At 35.0% G+C, this 19962-nt stretch overlaps 1 protein-coding gene across 2 annotated transcripts in view; it reads right to left on the bottom strand.

Annotated features, from left to right (window-relative positions):
• SYNDIG1 (synapse differentiation inducing 1) overlaps positions 1–19962 on the bottom strand; it is a 394531-nt gene that overhangs the window by 300681 nt on the left and 73888 nt on the right. The window lies entirely within an intron of this gene.

The following is a 19962-nucleotide window of genomic DNA, read 5'->3' as shown; positions in this document are numbered from 1 at the left end:
CCATTGAGTATAATTTTGCCTGTAGGTCTTTCATATATGCTCTTTATTACATTGAGATATGATCCCTTTATTCTCATATTGCTTAGCGTTTTTATCAGGAACTGGTGCTGGATTTTGTTGAATGCTTTTTCAGCTTCTATTGCTATGATCATATCATTATTATCTTTTATTTTTTTTATGTGGTGGATCACATTTATTGATTTGAAAATATTGTACCAGCCTTGCATCCCTGGAATGAATCCCACTTGGTCATGATGAATAATTTTAATGATGTATTGCTGGATCCAATTTGAAAATATTTTGTTAAGGATTTTGGCATCTATGTTCATCATGGATCATGATCTCTGGTTTTCTTTTTTTTTGTAGTGTTTTTGTTTGTTTGTTTCTTTGTTTTTCCTGGTTTTGGAATTAGAATTATGCTGGCCTCATAAAACAAGTTTGGAAGTTTTTCTTCTTGAATTTTTAAAAATAGTTTGAGAAGAATAGGTTTTAGTTTTTCTTCATGTGTTTAGTAAAACTCCCCCGTAAAGTCATTTGGCCCTGGTCTTTTGTTTGCTGGGAGAGTCTTTATTACATCTTCAATTTTCTTATTTGTTATTGGTCTGTTCAAGTTTTCTATCTCTTCGTGGTTCAGTTTTGGGAGGCTGTATGTTTCTGGAAATTTGTTCATTTTGCCTTAATGTCCAATTTGTTGGTGTATAATTGTTCATAGTATGTTTCAATGATCCTTTGTATTTCTGTAGTGTCAATTGTTACTTCTCCTCTTTCATTTTTGATTTTATATATTTGAGTCCTCTTTTTTTGCTTTTCTTTCTTGGTGAGTCTGGTTAAAGGTCTATCAATCTCGTTTTTCTTTTCAATAAACAGCTTTTTGCTTCATTCATCTTTCGAACTATGTATTTTTTAATCTTTGTTATTTATTTCTGTTGTGTTCTTTACTATTTCTTTCCTTCTACTTTCTTAGGGTTTTTCTTTTTGTTATCTTCCTAGTTGTTTAAGTTGTAGGGTTTGATAGTCAATTAAAAATTTTTGTTTCTTCAGATAGGCTTGTAGTGCTATAAACTTCCCTTTCAGGACTGGTTTCACTGCATCCATAGATTTTGCGTTGTTGTGTGTTTGTTTTCATTGGTTCCCAGGAAGTTTATTAATTTCTTCCTTGATCTCACTGGTAACTCATTTTTTGTTTAATAACATGCTGTTTAGCCTTTAAATGTTTCAATGCTTTTGTGTGTTTTTGTTCTGATTGAGTTTTAGCTTCATGCCATTATAATCTGAGAAGATATTTGATATTATTTCAATCTTTTTGAATTTGTAGAGACTTACTTTGTGTCCTAACATGTGGTCTATCTTTAAGAATGTACTATGTGCACTTGAGAAGAATGTATATTCTGCAGCTTTGGGGTGAAGTGTTCTATAAATATCAATTAAGTCCAACTGATCTAGGTCATCATTTAAAAACTCTAGGTCCTTGTTAAGTTTTTGTCTGTAAGATCTATTCTGTGCTGTCAGTAGGGTATTAAAGTCACCCACTATGATCATATTGTTATTGTTCTCTCCATTGAAGTTTTTTTTAGAAGTTTTTAAATATATTTTGGTGCTCCCATATTTTGTGCGTATGTTTACCAGGGTTATATCCTCTTGTTGAGTTGATCCTTTTAATATTATGTACTTACCTTCTTTGTCTTTTATTATGGCCCTTGTTTTGAAGTCTATCTTGTCAGATATGAGTATTGCTACACCAGCTTTTTGTTCATTTCTATTGGTTTGGAAAATTTTTTCCATCTCTTCACTTTCATCTTTTGTGGGTTTTTTGTTGTGAGGTGGGTCTTTTGTAGACAGTATATATATGGGTCCTGTTTTCTTCTCTAATCAGCTACCCTATGTCTTTTGCTTGGAGCATTTAAGCCATTTACATTTAAGGTTATTATTGATAGATTCTTATTAGTTGCTATTTTTGTTTTATACCTGTGTTCCTCTGACTCTCTCTCTGTTTCTTTTTCTTACAAGTGTCTTCAGCATTTCTTACAGTGCTGGATTGGTGGTGATAAATTACTTTAGCTTTGTTTTTTTATCTGTGAAACTCTTTATTTCTCCTTCAATTTTGAATGATAGTGTTGCTGGATAGAGTAGTCTTGGATTCAGACCCTTGCCTTGCATTACTTTTTCACATCATGCCACTCTCTTCTGGCCTGCATCATTCTATTGAGAAATCAGCTGACAGTTTAATGGGAGCTCCCTTGTAAGTGACTTTCTGTCTCTCTTGATTCCTTTAAGATTCTTTCTTTGTCTTTAATGTTTGCCATTTTCATTATGATGTGTGTAGCTGTGGGTCTTTTGGGGTTTATGTTGCTTGGAAATCTCTGTGTTTCCTGGACCTGTGTGACTTTTTCCTTCACCAGTTTAGGGAACTTTTGTGTCATTATTTCTTCAAACAGGTTCCCTATTCCTTTCTCTGATTCTTCTCCTTCCAGTACACCTATAATGCGAATGTTGTTATATTTTGGATTGTCCCACAGCTCCCTAAAACTCTCCTCTGGCTTTTTAATTTTCCCCCCATTTCCTGCTTTATTTGGGTGTTTTTGTTTTGTTTTGTTTTTACCCTGTCTTATCTTCTAAGTCGCTGATTCAGTCTTCAGCTTCTTCAAATCTACTATGGAATTTTTCTAAGGTATTTTTCATAACATCTATGTCATTCTTTATTTTCTCTTGATTTTTATGCATAGCTTCTACCTCTTTTTTTAAGCTGAAGTAGTTTCCAGGAGATCTTCATAATTCTTATTATGTTGCTTGTAGTTCTCACCAAATTGTTTGAGCACCCTTATAATCATTGCTTTGAATTCTGTATTTGACAAGTTGCTTTCTTCTAGTCTCTGTTGTTCTTTTTATGGTGATTCCTCTTTTCCTTTTTCATTTGGGTGTTGTTTCTTTGTCTCACCATTTTAGCATTCTGGTATTTCTAAATTTGGTGAGGGATGTTGCAGTGTGTAGGCAGGTTGGTGTGTACCAACTAAGGCTGCAGTGCCCCCCAGGCTTTTTTGGTGTATAGCCCCTCTTGCCTGCTGTGTGTCCTGGAGGCTTGACACCTGGCAGCCAGAACTAGTCTGTCATGCAGGTTTTGACTCCTCTAGACTTTCTGCTGCTTGGGCTGGAGCACCACTCCTAATCAGCTTCTGCTGATGCTGCTGGGGATATGTGCTCAGTTGCCAATATGTGCTGCTGTTGCCTGGGGTCCCTCTGGTGCACTGTTGGAGTGCATGTGTCCCACTGTTATGTTGCTGGAGTGTGTGGGGTTCTGCTAGTATTCTCTTGGGGTACGTGGGTTCCACTGGCATGCTTCTAGGGTCCGTGGGTCCCTCTGGTACTCTGCTGGGATACGTGGGTCCAGCTGGTGTTCTGGGATTTGTGCGTTCTGTTGTTATGCCTCTAGGGTGCATGGGTTCTACTGGTGTTCTGCTTGGGTTCATGGGTCTTTCTGTTACCCTGTGGGGGTTTGTGGGTCCCTCTGGTGTGATTCTGGGATGCATGAGTCTTGCTGGTGTTGTTGGGGTACCCTACTGCCTAGTGGGGCTCAGCTTCTGAACAATTGCTGCTGGGGATGCATGTCAGCTCCTGGTTCGCACTGCTACTGTTGTTGCTGTTGCCAGGGTGTGCTCTCCGGTTCCAGTCATTTACTGCTGTTGGGGTCTGAGGATGCTCCACACCTGGGACTTTGCTGCTGCTCAGGGGAGGCACTGCACTACAACTTCACTTCTGAAGTTGTTAGGGGAAGGTCTCAGATGCCCTAGCCCTGCTACTTGGGCTGGGGCACTGCTTCTGATTATCCTTTGCTGATGCCACTAGGAATGGGTTTCAGCTGCCAATCTAAGCTGCTAATGCCTGTTGGAGGCGAGGCTCTACTCTATCCAGTCACTGTTGCTGTGAGGGGAGGTGCTAGGCTTCCAAACTGGTGCTAGTGCTGTCATTAGCCTGGGCAAGCTTCCACAAGCCTGGGCTAGCTGCCACTGCTGTTGGGGATAGGGCTATGGCTCCTGACTGGTTTTTACTTTGCAGCAGGTACCTTGATAGCACTGCTACTGTGTGTTGACCATGTTGACACAGCTGAGTCCACTGGACTAATTGTGCAATGCTGGACTCAGGTAGCTCAGCCCTAGCTGCTTCCTCTTTTCTCCTCCCAGGGAAGACCTGGGATCTTCCAAAATAGTGGGGCCGTGCAGGGGAAAGTTCACTGACATGCCACTTACAACGGTAGCCAGATGTTTTTCATCCCTAGCACAGGAACCTTCTATCCTGTGTCTCTGCATTGCTCAAAGTTGGTCGCCCACACTCACATTCACTCACACTCTCTCTCTCTCATTCTCACACACTCACCCTCGCTCCAGTTATGCCTGCCACCACCTTTTTTTTTTTTTTTTGCTTAAATTCTTCACATTTTTCACCAAGCCCCCAAAACCTGCTCCCCTCTGGCAGCTGTCAGTTTATTCTCTGTCTATGAGACTGTTTCTATTTTGTTCATTAGATTTCTCATATAAGTAAAATGACATGATATTTGTCTTTCTTTGGTTAGCTCATTTGACGTACCATAATACGCTCCAGGTCTATCCATTCTGTTGTGAAAAGTAAGATTCTTTGCTATGGCTGAGTAATATTCCACCATGTAGATGTTCCATTGCTTTTTTATCCACTTATCTACTGATGGGAATTTGGGTGCTTCCAAATTTGGGCTATTGTAAATAAAGCTGCAATGAACACAGGGGTGTATATATTCTTTTGTATTAGTGTTTTATGTTTCTTCAGATATATTCCCAGAAGTGGAATTGCTGGGTCATAAGACAAGTTCATTTTGAATTTTTTGAGTAAATGCCATAATGTTTTCTTGCTGGCTTCAATAATCTGTATTCCCACCAACAGTAAACAAGGTTTCCCTTTTCTCCACATCCTTAAGAACACTTGTTGATTTTTGATTTATTGATAATAGTTATTTTGACAGGTGTGAGGTAATATCTCATTGTAGTTTTAATTTGCACTTTTCTGATTTTTAGTTATTTGGGGCATCTTTTTATATGTCTATTGGTCATCTCTGTGTCCTCTTTGGAGAAATGTCTATTCGGGTTCTCTGCGCACTTTTAATTTGATTATTTATTTGGTTTTGAGTTGTATGAGATTTTTATAAATTTTGAATATTAACCCTGTATCAGATGTATTATTGGCACATATCTTCTTCCATTCCTTAGGTTGTCTTTTTGTTTTGTTGATGATTTTCTTTGCTGCTATACAAAAACAAGTTAATTTTTTTCTTTTGTTTCCCTTGCCCCGGGAGATATGTCAGAGAAAAAAACAAAACTCAGCTGCTAAGAAAAGATCAGAGATCTTACTACCTATGTTTTCTTCTAGAAGTTTTATGATTTTGAATCTTACATTTAAGTCTTTAAACCATTTTGATATTATTCTTCTATATGGTACAAACTGGTGGTGTAGTTTCATTTTTTTGCATATCTTCGTCCAATTTCCCAACACCATTTATTATATAGACTTTATCCCATTGCATGTTCTTGCCTGCAAATGCTGGCAGTTTTTTAATTTATTTATTTATATTTTCAATATTTGGAGGTCTTTTATTTCTTCTTCTTGTCTGATTGCGGTGGGTAGGACTTCTAGTACTATGTTGAATAAGAGTGGAGAAAGTTAACATCTTTGTCCTGTTTATGATCTTAAGTAAAATGCTTTTAGTTTTTTCCCCAATGAGTTTGATGTTCATTGTGAGTCATCCTACATGGCTTTTATTAGGTTGAGGTATGTTTGTTCTATTCGCACTCTGCTGAGAATTTTTATCATAAATGAGTGCTATATTGTTTCAAATGCTTTTTCTGCACCTATTGATATAATCACAAATTTTACCCTTCATTTTGTTTATGTGATGTATCATGTTAATTGATTAGCAAATAATGATTCATCCTTGCATATCAGAAATAAATTCCACTAATCATGGTGTATAATCTTTTTAATGTATGGTTAAATTTGTTTACTGGTATTCTGTTGCCTATTTTTGCATATACAGTCATTAGAAATACATGCCTTCAGTTTTCTTTTTCTTTTTTTAATAAGCTTATCTAGTTTCTGAAATAAAGATAATATTGGCCTGGTTAAATGAATGGGGAGTCTTTCCTGACTCTTTAACTTTTTGGAATAGTTTGAAAATGATAGGTATTAGTTGTTCTTTGAAATTTTGTAAAGCCGTCCAACTAGGACTTTTGTTCTTTGGAAGTATTTTGATCACTGCTTCAATTTCATTGGTTGTAATCAATCTGTTCAGATTTTCTCTTTCTAATTGATTCAGTTTGAAAGATTGCTTCTAGGAGGGTATCTAGTTCTTCTATATTGTGTAATTGTTTGGTATATACTTGTCTATTATATTTTCTTATACTCCTTTGAATTTCTGTATGTTAGTTGTTACTTCACATAGTTCATTTCTGATTTTCTATATTTGGGCCATATCTCTCTGTTTTTTAATTTATGAGTCTGGTTAAAGGTTTCCCAGTCTTGTTTATCTTTTCAAATAACCAGCTGTTTGTACCATTAATCTTTTTTATGCTGTTTTTTTTAAAGACACTATTTTATGTTTTTCCACTCTGATCGTTATTATTTTCTTCCTCTTCCTCTGGATTGTTTGTTCTTCTTCCAGTTCCTTTTGGTGTAAGGTTAGATTATTTATTTGAGATTGTTCTTTTTCTTTTTAAAAATTTTTTTATTAAATGTATTGGGGCAATGATGGTTGAGAGAATTACATAAATTTCAGGTATAGATTTCTGTGTTACAAGATCTGTATATTTCACTGTGTGTCCATCACTTAAAGTTAAATCACCTTCCATCACCATATATTAGGCCCCCTTCATTTTCTTCCCTCCATCCCTTTCACTCTGGCAACCACCACACTGCTGTTTGTGTCCATGAGTTTCGGTTTATATCTTACATGAGTGAAACCATATGGTTCTTAGCTTTTTCTGCCAAACTTGTATCACTTGGCATAATAATCAAGGTCCATCCATGTTTTTGCAAATGACAGTATTTCATCTTTTCTTATACCTGAGTAGTATTCCATTGTGTATATGTACCACATGTTCTTTATCCAATCCCCTATCACAGGATACTTTGGTTGTCTCAATGTCTTAGCCACTGTGAATAATATTGCAATGAACATAGGGATGCATATATCTTTGTGAATACCTGTTTTTTAGTGGAGTTTTTTTGTATATTGGGGTGATATTGGTTAATAAATGTATGTAGGTTTCAAGTGTAAAATTCTATGATACACCATATTTTTATTGCATTGTGAGTACACCAGCCAACATCAATAATTTCCATCACCATATATTGTACCCTCTTTATCCCTTACTACACCCAACACCAGCCGTTGACATTGTAATTATCAGAGATGTTGGTCTGTAGTTATTTATTTATTGCTTTTCTTTCCCAGGTTTTTGTATCAGGAATTTCTTGGCCTCATAAAATATGTTAGCAAGTACTGCCTTATCTTTAATTTTTTGGAAGGGTTGGGAAAGGTAGGTATCAAATCATCTTAAATGTTTTGTAGAATTAACTAGTAAAGCAACCTGGTTCCAGACTTTTCCTTTTTGGAAAATTTTGATGTTTGTTTCAATTTTTTCATTGTCGATCAGACTATTTTGACTTTGTAGTTTTTTTGTGATTCAATCTATGAAGGTTATATATTTATAGGAACTTATCCATTTCATCTCAATTATTACATTTGGTCACATATAGTCTTTCATAGTATTCTTTATTGTCTTTTGTATTTATGTGGTTTGTCGTAACATCTTTCTTTCATTTCTAATTATAAGTTTGTTTGTTTGTTTTTAACTTGGTTAGCTCAGCCAGAAGATTGTCAGTTTTATTAATCTTTCAATGAGCCAGCTCTTCGTTACATTAATGTTTTGTATAGTATTTTGTTCTGTACGTCATTTAATTCTGCTCTAATTTTTATTACTTCCTTTATTTAGCTGACTTTGGGCTTCTTCTGTTTTTTTTTTCCCCTAATTTTTAAGTTAAAATGTTAGGTTTTTTTTTTTTTTTTTTTTTTTATTTCAGATTCTTTTAGGTTTTTGAGATAGGTCTGTAATTATATAATCTCCCCTCTTATTATTGTTTTAGCTGCATCCAAAAGTTTTTATGTCATATTTTCATTCTCATTTTTCTACATGTATCTTTTGATTGTACTTTTATTTCTTCTTTGACCCAGGTATTTTTTAATAGGATGTTGTTTAATCTGTACATAATTGACTTTTATTTCTACTTTATTTTTTTGTAGTTGATTTTTATCTCAATCATCATGGTCAGAGATTATCCTTGGTATGATTTCAATATTTTTAATTTGTTAAGGTTAGTTTTATGTTTCAGCATATGATCTATCCATGAGAATGTTTCATGTACACTTGAGAAGAATGTATAATCTGGTGTTCTAGGATGAAAGGCTCTGTAAATTTCCATTATGTACATTTGTTCTAATGTGACATTTAAGGCTGGCATTTCTTTATTGATTTTCTCTTTGGATGAACTATCCATAGCTGTCCATGCAATTTTTAGGCCCCCTGTTATGATTTATCATTTTCTTAATTTTACTTTACCTCTGTTAAAAGTTGCTTTACAAATCTCAGTGCTGTGATTGGATGCATATATATTGAGAAGTGTTATGTTTTTTTGATATAGTGTCCCCTTTATCATTATAAAATTTTCATATTAGTTGCCTTCTATCTTTTTTATCTTGAAATCTATTATCTGATATAAGCATGGCTATACCTGTATTTCTGTGGATGCCATTTCCTTGGAGAATCATTTTCCAACTCTTCACTTTGAGTCTATATTTGTCTTTGCAGGTGAGATGTATCTCTTGTAGGCAGTATATGATTGAGATTTATTTGTTGATCCAACTTGCTACTTTGTAGCTTTTTAGTGGTGAGTTTAGTACATTTACATTAGGATGATTATTGATGTAAGAATATTTTCCAGACCTGGCAGGTTTGGCTCAGCGGTTAGAGTGTCGACCTGCGGTCTAGAGAGACCAGGGTTCGGTTCCCGCTGAGGGCACATACCACAGTTGCAGTTTGTCCCCGGCCCTGGTTGGTCGTGCGGGTGGCAGCCACTCGATGTGTCCCTTTCACGTCGATGTTTCTCTCTCTCTCTCTCTCTCTCTCTTCCTCTCTCTCCCTCCCACTCTATCTGTACAAAAAATAGAAAAATGTCCTCAGGTGACGATAAAAAAAAAAGAATATTTTTGATAACCATTTTATCTTTTGTTTTTGGTAGTTCTGGGTCTTCATTGTTCCTTTTCCCTTGCTTTTCTACCTCTTGTTTTAATTTAATGACTTTCTCTGATTTTTGTTTTTCTATGTCTTCTTTTTAAGTTACATGTCTCAGTGTGTGTTTGTGTGTGTATGTTCTCATTAAGGTTATTCAAAAAAAAATTTAATGTATACAGTAGTCCTTTGCTTTTGAATGCATATTACCTCTATGTCCTTTTGAAAACTCAGATATTTATGAAAAAAACTCCACTTTTATGTTTTTCCTGTCACTGTTACAAATTACTTATTTATGCAGTAAATTAATTTCTAAATTGCAGTACCTATTATCTTTTTTATTTCATTTTTTAATTGTTTTTAACTCCTTTATCCTCAATGTAATATTTAAATGTATAGCACCCTACGCTGAAAAAGGATTGTGATATTCTGTTCTGTCTGTTGATCTCTGTCATAGGTGTAAATTATTTTTAACTTTTTTTTTTTTTTTTTGCTTCAGGTAAAATAATCCCCTTGAGTATTTTTTTTTTTTTTTTTTTTTAATTATTTTTATTTATTAATTAGTTGTTACAGATGTTTCTCATTTATCCCCCATTGACACCCTCCTCCCCTTCTCCCCTTCCCTATCCCCACTTTGTTGTTTATGTTCATTGATCATGCATGCATGCATGCATGTAAGTTCTGTGGTTTATCTCTCCCCTCCTGAATCCCCTCCTCTGAGGCTTGTCAGTCTGTTCCCCACCTCTATGTCTCCAGGTTAATTTTGTTCAACAGTTTGTTTAGTTTATTATATTCCACAAATAAGTGAGATCATGTGATATTTGACTTTCTCCACTTGGCTTGTTTTGCTTAGCATAATGCTCTCCAGGTCCTTCCATGCCCTGTAAAAGGATAATAGATCTTTCTTACAGATGCATAGTATTCCATTGTGTACATGTACCACAGATATTTAATCCATTCATCTACTGATGGACACTTTGATTGTTTCCATACCTTAGCTATTATGAACAGTGCTGCTATGAACATAGGGGTACATATATTCTTTCTGGCTTGTATTTCAGGTTCAAGTACTTTCATTAATGGAAGACTTCTGGTGGTAAATCCTCAACTTTGCAATATTTAGAAAAATCTTTGTTTCCCTTTAATAGCTAAAGAATAACTTTGTTGGATATATTAATCTTGGGTGATAATTTCTCCTTCTCAGTAATTTGAATATTTTATTCCACTCTCTCTTAGCTAATTGAGTTTCTGCTGAGAAATACAATGACAATTTAATGGGGTTTTCTTTATGGGTTACTGTTTTCTCTTTCCTGGCTATCATAAGAATTGTTTGTTTGTCATAAATTTTTGAGATTATTAATAAAATGTACTTTAAAGAAGTTCTTTTTGAATTGAGATAATTAGATGGTCTGTTGCTTCTTGGATTCAAGAATCTAACCCTTTCTAAAGGTTTGGTAAACATGGAACAACTATTTCTTTAAATAGGCTCTCATTTCCCTTCTCCTTCTCTTCTTTTGGAAGGGCATGGCATGAAGTAATCAAGGTGATAAAAAAACAAGGATCTGAATCCAAGACTACACTATCCACCAAGATATCATTCAAAATGTAAGATCAAATAAAGAACTTCCTAGATCAAAGAAAAAAAAGGCTAAGGGTATATTTAAGAACCAAACCAGCCCTGCAACAAATGTTAAAAGGACTGTTGTAATTAGAATAAAAAATAAGAAGAAAAATATAAACACAATAAGAAAAAAAGGTAATAAATAACTACATATAGCAACCTTAAATGTAAATTGATTAAACACTTCGATCAAAAGATATGGAGTGCCTGAATGGATAAGAAAGCATTACTTGAGACCTGTGTGACCCAGCTATGCACAAGATAGGCACAGAGGATGTGAAAAAGAAGACGGAGTGAATAGAAGCTACGCAGAGGATCTCCCAGGACCAAAAGGGAATTACGACTAAAATAAAGACAAATCCTCACAAAAAAAGCAACAGAAAAGCAGCAACACAAGGCCATATAATCAGGGACACTGGTAGGATCTGCATAGGAAAAAGAGGGTGGTAGGCTGGGTTCCCACAGACAGCAGTAGGCTTAGCTGCTAGCAGTGCCCTACGGGAATGAAAACCAAGCCCACTCCACAGCCCAGAGACCCAGGACAGAGCCCTAAAATAGCCACATCCACTAAACTGGGGGCTATGGCAGAGGGAGGGCAGACTGGGCTGGAACTCTGTGGGGACACCTGAAATTGGGAGGGCACTCAGACTATTGCTGAGTTGCGGCCACAAAGAACTGTGGCCAGTGAGCGCTCATTTCCAGATCTGTGGGGAAAAAAAACCTAGCCCCCTCCCATGGAGATTAAGCCTCTCCCAGGTAAGGAAAAGAAATGCAAATTGAGGCTCATTAATAACCAGCATCCATCCCAGCCTCTGAAAATCCTCCTATGCAGAACACCAGGTCTACATTCCAAGACATTGAGTAACTGAGACTAATAGCAACCAGGAAAAAGGTAAAGGATAACTGAACCCTTCCTGGGCTTTCAAATCTACCCAGGAAAGTAAGAATTGACAGTGGTATTTAACTTGGACCCACCCAGGCTCATCCAAACCCAGTAGAAGGAGCCACAAACAGCAGAACACCAATACCCATATGGAAAATTTGGCAGGCTCCATAACCCACTGAGAGATCCAAAATGGGGAAATGAAGAAACAAATCCCAAATGAATGAACAAGAGAACTCTATCGAAGATGAGATAAGTGAAATGCAACTAAGCAAATTATCACAGGTAGAGTTCAGAGCCATGATCTTGAGGAAGCTCAACAGCACGAGTTAGGACATGAGCACCATGAGTAAAGATATATAAACATTGAAAATGAACCAAGTGTAAATGAAGAATGACATAGCAGAAGTTAAGAACACATTGGAAGAACTAACCAGCAGAGGAGAGGAAGCTGAGGACCGGAACTGTGAATTAGAAGACAGGGTAGAAAAAAATCAATCAGAAAACTAAAAGGGAAAAATAATTAAAGAACAGGAAGACAGCTTTAGAGAACTATGGGACAATTGGAAATGAAATAACATTCACATTATAGGAGTCCCTGAAGAGGAAGAAAATGAGCAAGGGTTAGAGAATATATTTGAAGAAATTGTGACAAATAACTTTCCTAACTTAGTGAAGAAATAAGGCATTCAAGGTCAGGAAGAACCAAGAGCCCCAAGTATGAAGAACCCAAACAGGCCCACACCAAGACAAATAGTAATTAAAATATCAATAATTAAAGACAAAGAGAGAATTCTAAAGGAAGCAAAAAATAAGCAACTCGTTAGCTACAAAGGGTACCCCATAAGGCTCTCAGCTGACTTCTTAACAGAAATACTACAAGCCAGAAGGGAGTGGCATGAAGTAAGTAATAAAGGTCATGAAAAACAAGGATCTTAATCCAAGACTACTCTATCCAGCAAGGCTGTCATTCAAAATAGAAGGTAAGATAAAGAGCTTCCCAGACAAAAAAAAAAGGTTAAGGGGATATATTAACACCAAACCAGCACTGCAAAATATGCTAAAAAGACTGCTGTAATTACTAGAAGAAATAGGAAGAAAAATAGAACCATACTAAACAAAAATGACAATAAATAAGTACATATCAATTATTACCCTAAATGTGAATGAATGGAACGCTCCGATAAAAAGACACAGAGTAGTTGACTGGATAAGATAGCATGACTCACATATATGTTGTTTACAAGAAATCTACCTCACAACATAAGACTCACATAGGTTGCAAGTGAAGGGATAGAAAAAAATCTTCCAAGCAAACAGAATGGAAAATAGCTGGGGTAACAAACATATATGATGAAATAGATTTCAAAATGAAGGCCACAACTACAGATAAAGAAGGCTACTACATAACATTAACAGGATCTATACCAAGAAGATATAAACTTGGAAAATATATATGCACCAAATTTAGGAGCACAAACATATATTAAAAATTGTTTGGAGGACTTCAAAGGAAAAATCAAAAGCAATACAATCATAGCAGGGGACTTCAATACCCCACTGACATCACTGGAGATCTTCTAGTCAAAATATCCACAAGGAAACACAGACACTAAATGAAGTGCTAGATCAAATGGATTTAATAAATATCTACAAAAAAATTACACCCCCAAACCGCAGAATTAACATTTTTCTCAAGTGCTCATGGGACATTCTCAAAGATAGAACACATGTTAGAGCACAAACTAAGTCTCTACAAGTTCAAAAAGGCTGAAATCATATCAAGCATTTTCTCAGATCACAATGGCATGCAACTAGAAATCAATTGTAACAAGAACATGCAAACACATCTGAAAACATGAACGCTAAATAGCATGTTATTGAACAATGAATGGGTTACCATGGAGATCAAAAAAGAAATTAAAAACTTCCTGGAAACCAATGAAAATAAGTACACAACAACACAAATCTATGGGATGCAGAGAAAGCAGTTCTGAGAGGGAAGTTTGTAGCACTACAGGCCTACCTCAAGAAGCAAGAAACATTTCTAATAGACCTCCTAACCTCACAACGTATAGAACTAGAAAGCAAACACACACACACACACACACACACACACACAAGAACAAGTAGAAGGAAGGAAATACTTAAGATCAGAGCAGAAATAAATGACATGGAGACCAGAAAATCAATTCAAAGGATCAATGAAACAAAGAGCTTGTTCTTTGAAAAGGTAAACAAGATTGATGGATTGTTAGCTACACTCACAAAGAAACAAAAAGAGAGAACCCAAATACACAAAATCAGAAATGAAAGAGGAGAAATAATAACTGACACCACAGAAATAGAAAAGATTCTTATCAAATATTATAAATAATTATATGGCAATAAATTCGACAGTGTAAGCAAAAAGGATAAATTCCTAGAAACACACAGTATCCCAAAACTAAAGGGGAAAGAGATAGAACACTTGAAGAGACCAACAACCACAAAAGAAATAGAAGATGTAATCAAGTCTCTCCCAGCAAACAAAAGCCCAGTGCCACAAGGCTTCACAGGGAAATTGACCGAACATTCAAAGAACTAATACCTATTCACCTCAAACAATTTCAAAATATTAAGGACGACTTCCAACCTCAATTGATGAGGCCAGCATAATTCTAATTCCAAATACAGAAAAAGACAATACAAAGAAAAAATACTACAGGCCAATATTCCTGATGAACATAGATGCCAAAATCATGAACAAAATACTATAAAATTAAATACAGCAACACATAAAAAAAAAAATTATTCACCATGACCAAGTGGGATTCATGCCATGGATGCAAGGCTGGTACACTATTTGCCAATCAATAAATGTGATACACCACATAAACAAAATGAAAGATAAAAATCATATGATCATATCAATAGATTCTGCAAAAGCATTTGACAAAGCCCAGCACTGATTTCTGTTAAAAATGTTCAGCAATCTGGAAATAGATGAATCACATTTCAACATAATAAAGGCCATATATGAAAGACCTACAGCCAACATCATACTTAATAGGCAAAAATTAAAAGCATTTCTCTTAAAAACAGGAATAAGACACGGATGCCCACTTTTGCCACTCTTATTGAACATAGTACTGGAAGTCTTAGCCAAAGCAATCAGACAGGAATAAAAATGAAAGGGATCCAAATTGGAAAGGAGGAAGTAAAACTGTCATTATTCGCAGATGACATACTATACATAGAAAATCCCAATGAGTTGATCAAAAATTTATGAGACTTATAAATAAATTTGGCAAAGTAGCAGGATACAAAATTAACATCAAGAAATAAATGGCATTTTTATACACCAATGATGAACGCACAGAAAGAGAAACTAAAAAAACAACCCCATTTACCATCGCAGCAAAAAAAATTAAGATACCAAGAAATAAACTTAACTAAAAAAATAAAAGACCTATGTGCAGAAAACTACAGGTCATTAAAAAAAGAAATAGAGGAAGATATAAAAAAGTGAAAGCACATATCTTGGTTGTGGATTGGAAGAATTAACATCATTAAAATGTCTATATTACCCAAAGTAATCTATAGATTAAATGCAATCCCTATTAAAATACCAATGACATACTTCACAGAATTAGAACAAATACTTCAAAAGTTCAAATGGAACCAAAGAAGACCTCGAATAGCCACAGCAATCTTGGGGGAAAAAATAAAAAAGTCGGAGGGATAACATTACCAGATTTCAGGTTATACTACAAAGCCACTATACTCAAAACAGCCTGGTACTGGAACAAGAGCAGACATAAAGACCAGTGGACCAGAACAGAGAAACCAGAAATGGACCCAAGACTATATGCTCAATTAATATTTAACAAAGTTAGCAAGAGCATACAGTGGAGTAAAGACAGCCTCTTTGATAAATGGTGTTAGGAAAATTGGACAGCTACATGCAAAAAGAAAAAAGAAAAAAAAAATGAAACTAGACCATCAACTTACACCATACACAAAAATAAATTCAAAATGGATGAAAGACTTAAATGTGACTCATGAAATCATAAAAATCCTAGAAGAAACTGTAGGCAACAAAATTTCAGACATCATACGCAGCAGAATTTTTTCTGATACATCACCTAAGGCACCAGAAACAAAGGAGAAAATGAACACATGGGTCTTCATCAAACTCAAAAGCTTTTGCACAGCAATAGGTACAATCATCAAAATGGAAAGGCAACCTACTGTATGGGATAGTATAAATGCCAATAATATATTACATAAGGGATTAATTTCCAAAATATATAGAGTGCTCATGCAACTCAAGAAAAGGAAGACAAAGAACCCAATTAAAAAATGGGCAGAGAAACTAAATAGACACCTCTCCAAACAGGACATACAAATGGCTAAGGGACATATGAAGAAATGCTCAATATCAGTAATCATCAGAGAGATGCAAACTAAAACAATGAGTTATCACCTCACAGCTGTCAGAATGGCCACCATAAACAATTCATCAAACAACAATTGTTGGCAAGGGTGTGGAGAAAAGGGGACGCTAGTACACTGCTGGTAGGAATGCTGACTGGTTCAGCCACTACGGAAAACAATTGGGTGTTACCTCAAAAATTAAAAAATTGAACTGCCATTCGACCCAGTGAGACCACTTCTAGGAATGTACCCTTACTTGTTATTGGTGAGTTTAAGTTTTCTATCTCTTTTTGGTCCATTTTTGGGACACTATGGTTTTCTAGAAATTTGTCCATTGCACTTAAATTGTCGAATTTGTTTCCATATAATTGGTCATAGTATTTGTTAACGATCTTTTGTATTTCTCTTGTGTCGGCTGTTACTTCTCCTTTTCATTTCTGATTTTGTGTATTTGGGTTCTCTCTCTGTTTCTTGGTGTATCTAGCTAAGGGTCCATCAATATTGTTCTTTTTTTTCAAAGAACCAGCTCTTTGTTTCATTGATCCTTTGAATTGATTTTTTGGTCTCCATGTCATTTATTTCTTCTCTGATATTTACTATTTCCTTCCTTCTACTTGCTCTGGGGTTTCCTTTTTGTTTGCTTTCTAGTTCTTTAAGTTGTAGATTAAATAGTCTAATAGAAATTTTTCTTGTTTCTTAAGGTAGGCCTGTAGTACTATGAACTTCCCTTTCAGAACTGCTTTCGCTGCATCCCATAGATTTTGTGTTGTTGTGTCTTCATTTTCATTGGTTTCCATTAAGTTTTTCATTTTCTCCTTGATTTTCATGGTAACCCATTCATTGTTTAATAACATGCTATTTAGCCTGAATATGTTCCAATGTCTTTGCAATTTTTTGTTGCAATTGATTTGTAGTTTCATGCCATTGTGATCCAATAAGATACTTCATATGATTTCAATCTTCTTGAACTTGTAGAGATTTAGTTTGTGTCTTAACATGTGGTCTATCTTTGAGAATATCCCATGTGCACTTGGAAAGAATGTGAATTCTGTAGTTATGGGGTGTAATTCTTTGTAGATATAAATTAAATCCATTCAGTCTAGTGCTTCATTTGGAGTCTCTCTTTTCTTGCTAATTTTTTGTGTAGAGGATCTATTCAGAGACGTCAACAGGGTGTTGAAGTTCCCTGCCATGACTGTATTGTTGTTGGTTTCTCCTTTGAAGTCCTCCAGTTTTTAATATATTTTGGTGCTCTTATATTGGGTGTATATATGTTTACCAAGATTATATCTTCCTGTTGGATAGATCCTCTCAATATTATGCAGTGGCTCTCTTTGTCTATAGTTATGGCCTTCATTTTAAAATCTCTTTTATTAGATATGAGTATTACTACCCTTGCTTTTTTTTTTCTTCCCATTTGCTTTGAAGATTTTTTTCCATCCCTTCATTTTCAACCTATGTGAGTCTTTTGTTGTGAGTTGGGTCTCTTGTAAACAACATATATATGAGTTATGCTTTCTTATCCAGTCACCTATCTGTGTCTTTTTATGGGAGCATTCAATCCATTTACATTTATGTTGATTATTGATATGTATTTATTTATTGCCATTTTGTTTAGTGTGGTTATATTTTTATTCCTATTTCTTCTACTAGTTACAGCAGTTCTTTTAGGTTATCTTTCAGTGCTGGTTTGGTGCTAATATATTCCCTTAGCCTTTTTTTGTCAGGGAAGCTCTTTATTTGACCTTCTATTTTAAATGATAGTCTTGCTGGGTAGAGTACTCTTGGATTGAGATCCTTGATTTTTATGACCTTGATTACTTGATGCCATTCCCTTCTGGCCTATAGTGTTTCTGTTGAGAAGTCAGCTGAGAGCCATATGAAGTTTCCTTTGTACATAACTTGTTGCTTATCTCTTGCTGCTTTTAGGATTCTCTCTTTGTCTTTAATTTTTGTTATTTTAATTACTCTGTGTCTCGGTGTGGGCCTGTTTGGATTCTTCTTACTTGGGGCTCTTTATGTTTCTTGATCTTGAATGCCTTCTTCCTTCATCAAATTATTGAAGTTTTCTGTCACTATTCCTTCAAATATATTCTCTAACCCTTGCTCATTTTTTTCTTCTTCAGGGACTCCTTTGATGTAAATATTATTACGTTTCCAGTTGTCCCACAGTTCTCTTAAGCTGTCTTCTTGTTTTTAAATTGTTTTTTCCTTTGGTTTTAAACAAGAAATATTTCTAATCAATTACCTAACCTCACGTCTGAAGGAGCTATAAAGCAAACAAAAAATAATCCAGAATAACTAAAAAGAAAAAAATAGTAAAGGTTAGAGCAGAAATAAATGACATACGACTAAGAAAGCAATTCAAAAGATCAATGAAACAAAGGTCTGATTCTTTGAAAAGATAAACAAGACTGATGGACTCTTAGACAGACTCACCAAGAGACATAGAGAGAAGATGCAAATAAACAAAATCAGAAACAAAAGATGAGAAGTAACAATTGACACCATAGAAATACAAAAGATCATTAGAAAAATACTGTGAACAATTGTATGCCAACAAATTGGACAATCTAGGCAGAATGGACAAATTTCTAGAAACACAGAATCTCCCAAAATTGAACCAGGAAGAATGAGAAAACTTGAACAGATCAGTAACAACTCAGGAAATTGAAGATGTAGTCAAGATACTCCCAACAATCAAAAGCATGGGCCCAGGCAGCTTTATGGGGCAGTTTTACCACACATTCAAAGTAGAACTAAAACCCATTCTCCTCAAACTATTCCAAAAAATTCAAGAAGAAGGATGACTTCCAAACTCATTTTCTCAGGCCAGTATAATTCCAATACCAAAACCAGATGAAGACACTACAAAGAAAAAAACTGTAAGCCAATATCCCTGATGAACATAGATGCCAAAATCCTTAACAAAATATTAGCAAATCGGATCCAACAATACATTAAAAGAATTCTTCAACATGACAAATATGGATGCATCCCAGGGATGTAAAACTGATACATTCATTGTTTAGTAACATATTATTTTGCCTCCACGTTTTTGTATAATTTTCAGGTTTTTTTCCTTGTATTTGATTTCTAGTTTTATAGCATTGTGGTTGGAGAAAAGGCTTGATGTAATTTCAATTTTCTTTACGTTAATGAGACTTTCTTTAAGTTAATTCACTTTTTAAGAAATCTTTATCAAAGCAATAATTTGATCATTCAATTTACATTTCCTTGCTCAGTTATCAAATATGTTGTTTAAAACAGAAGTGACAGTTGGAGTTATTTCACAGTAAAAAATTACAAGGTTAAAGAAAGGAATGCTTTAAATTTTGTACTTTACTGAAAATTTGTCTTCCTAGGATCTATAAAACATTAATTTGTTTTTATATTTTACTATTTTTTTTTGTGTTTTGTTTTCAAATCAATACATACTCTAGGACGAGCATTATATTTAGTAGACCTGGCATTTGTTCAGCATATCAGGTTCATACTTTCCTTTTCTTTTTAAATTTATTTTATATTTTTCAATGTTTTATTTTCCCATAATTTTTACATTTTTTGGTGTTATAACAAGTTTTTTTTTTTCTGGTCCCTGATTAATTTTTTTAATCTTCACCTGAGGTTACATTATTATTATTTATTTTTAGAGAGAGAAGAAGGGAGTGAGAAACATCAATGTGTGAGAGATACATCAATCAGTTGCCTCTATTATTTGCCCCAACCAGGGA

Source organism: Molossus molossus, unplaced genomic scaffold (genome assembly GCF_014108415.1).
Source record: "Molossus molossus isolate mMolMol1 unplaced genomic scaffold, mMolMol1.p scaffold_m16_p_6, whole genome shotgun sequence".
Classification (NCBI taxonomy): Eukaryota; Metazoa; Chordata; class Mammalia; order Chiroptera; family Molossidae; genus Molossus; species Molossus molossus.
The sequence above is the reverse complement of the archived record's forward strand: the minus strand, read 5'-3'. Positions and strand labels throughout refer to the sequence as shown.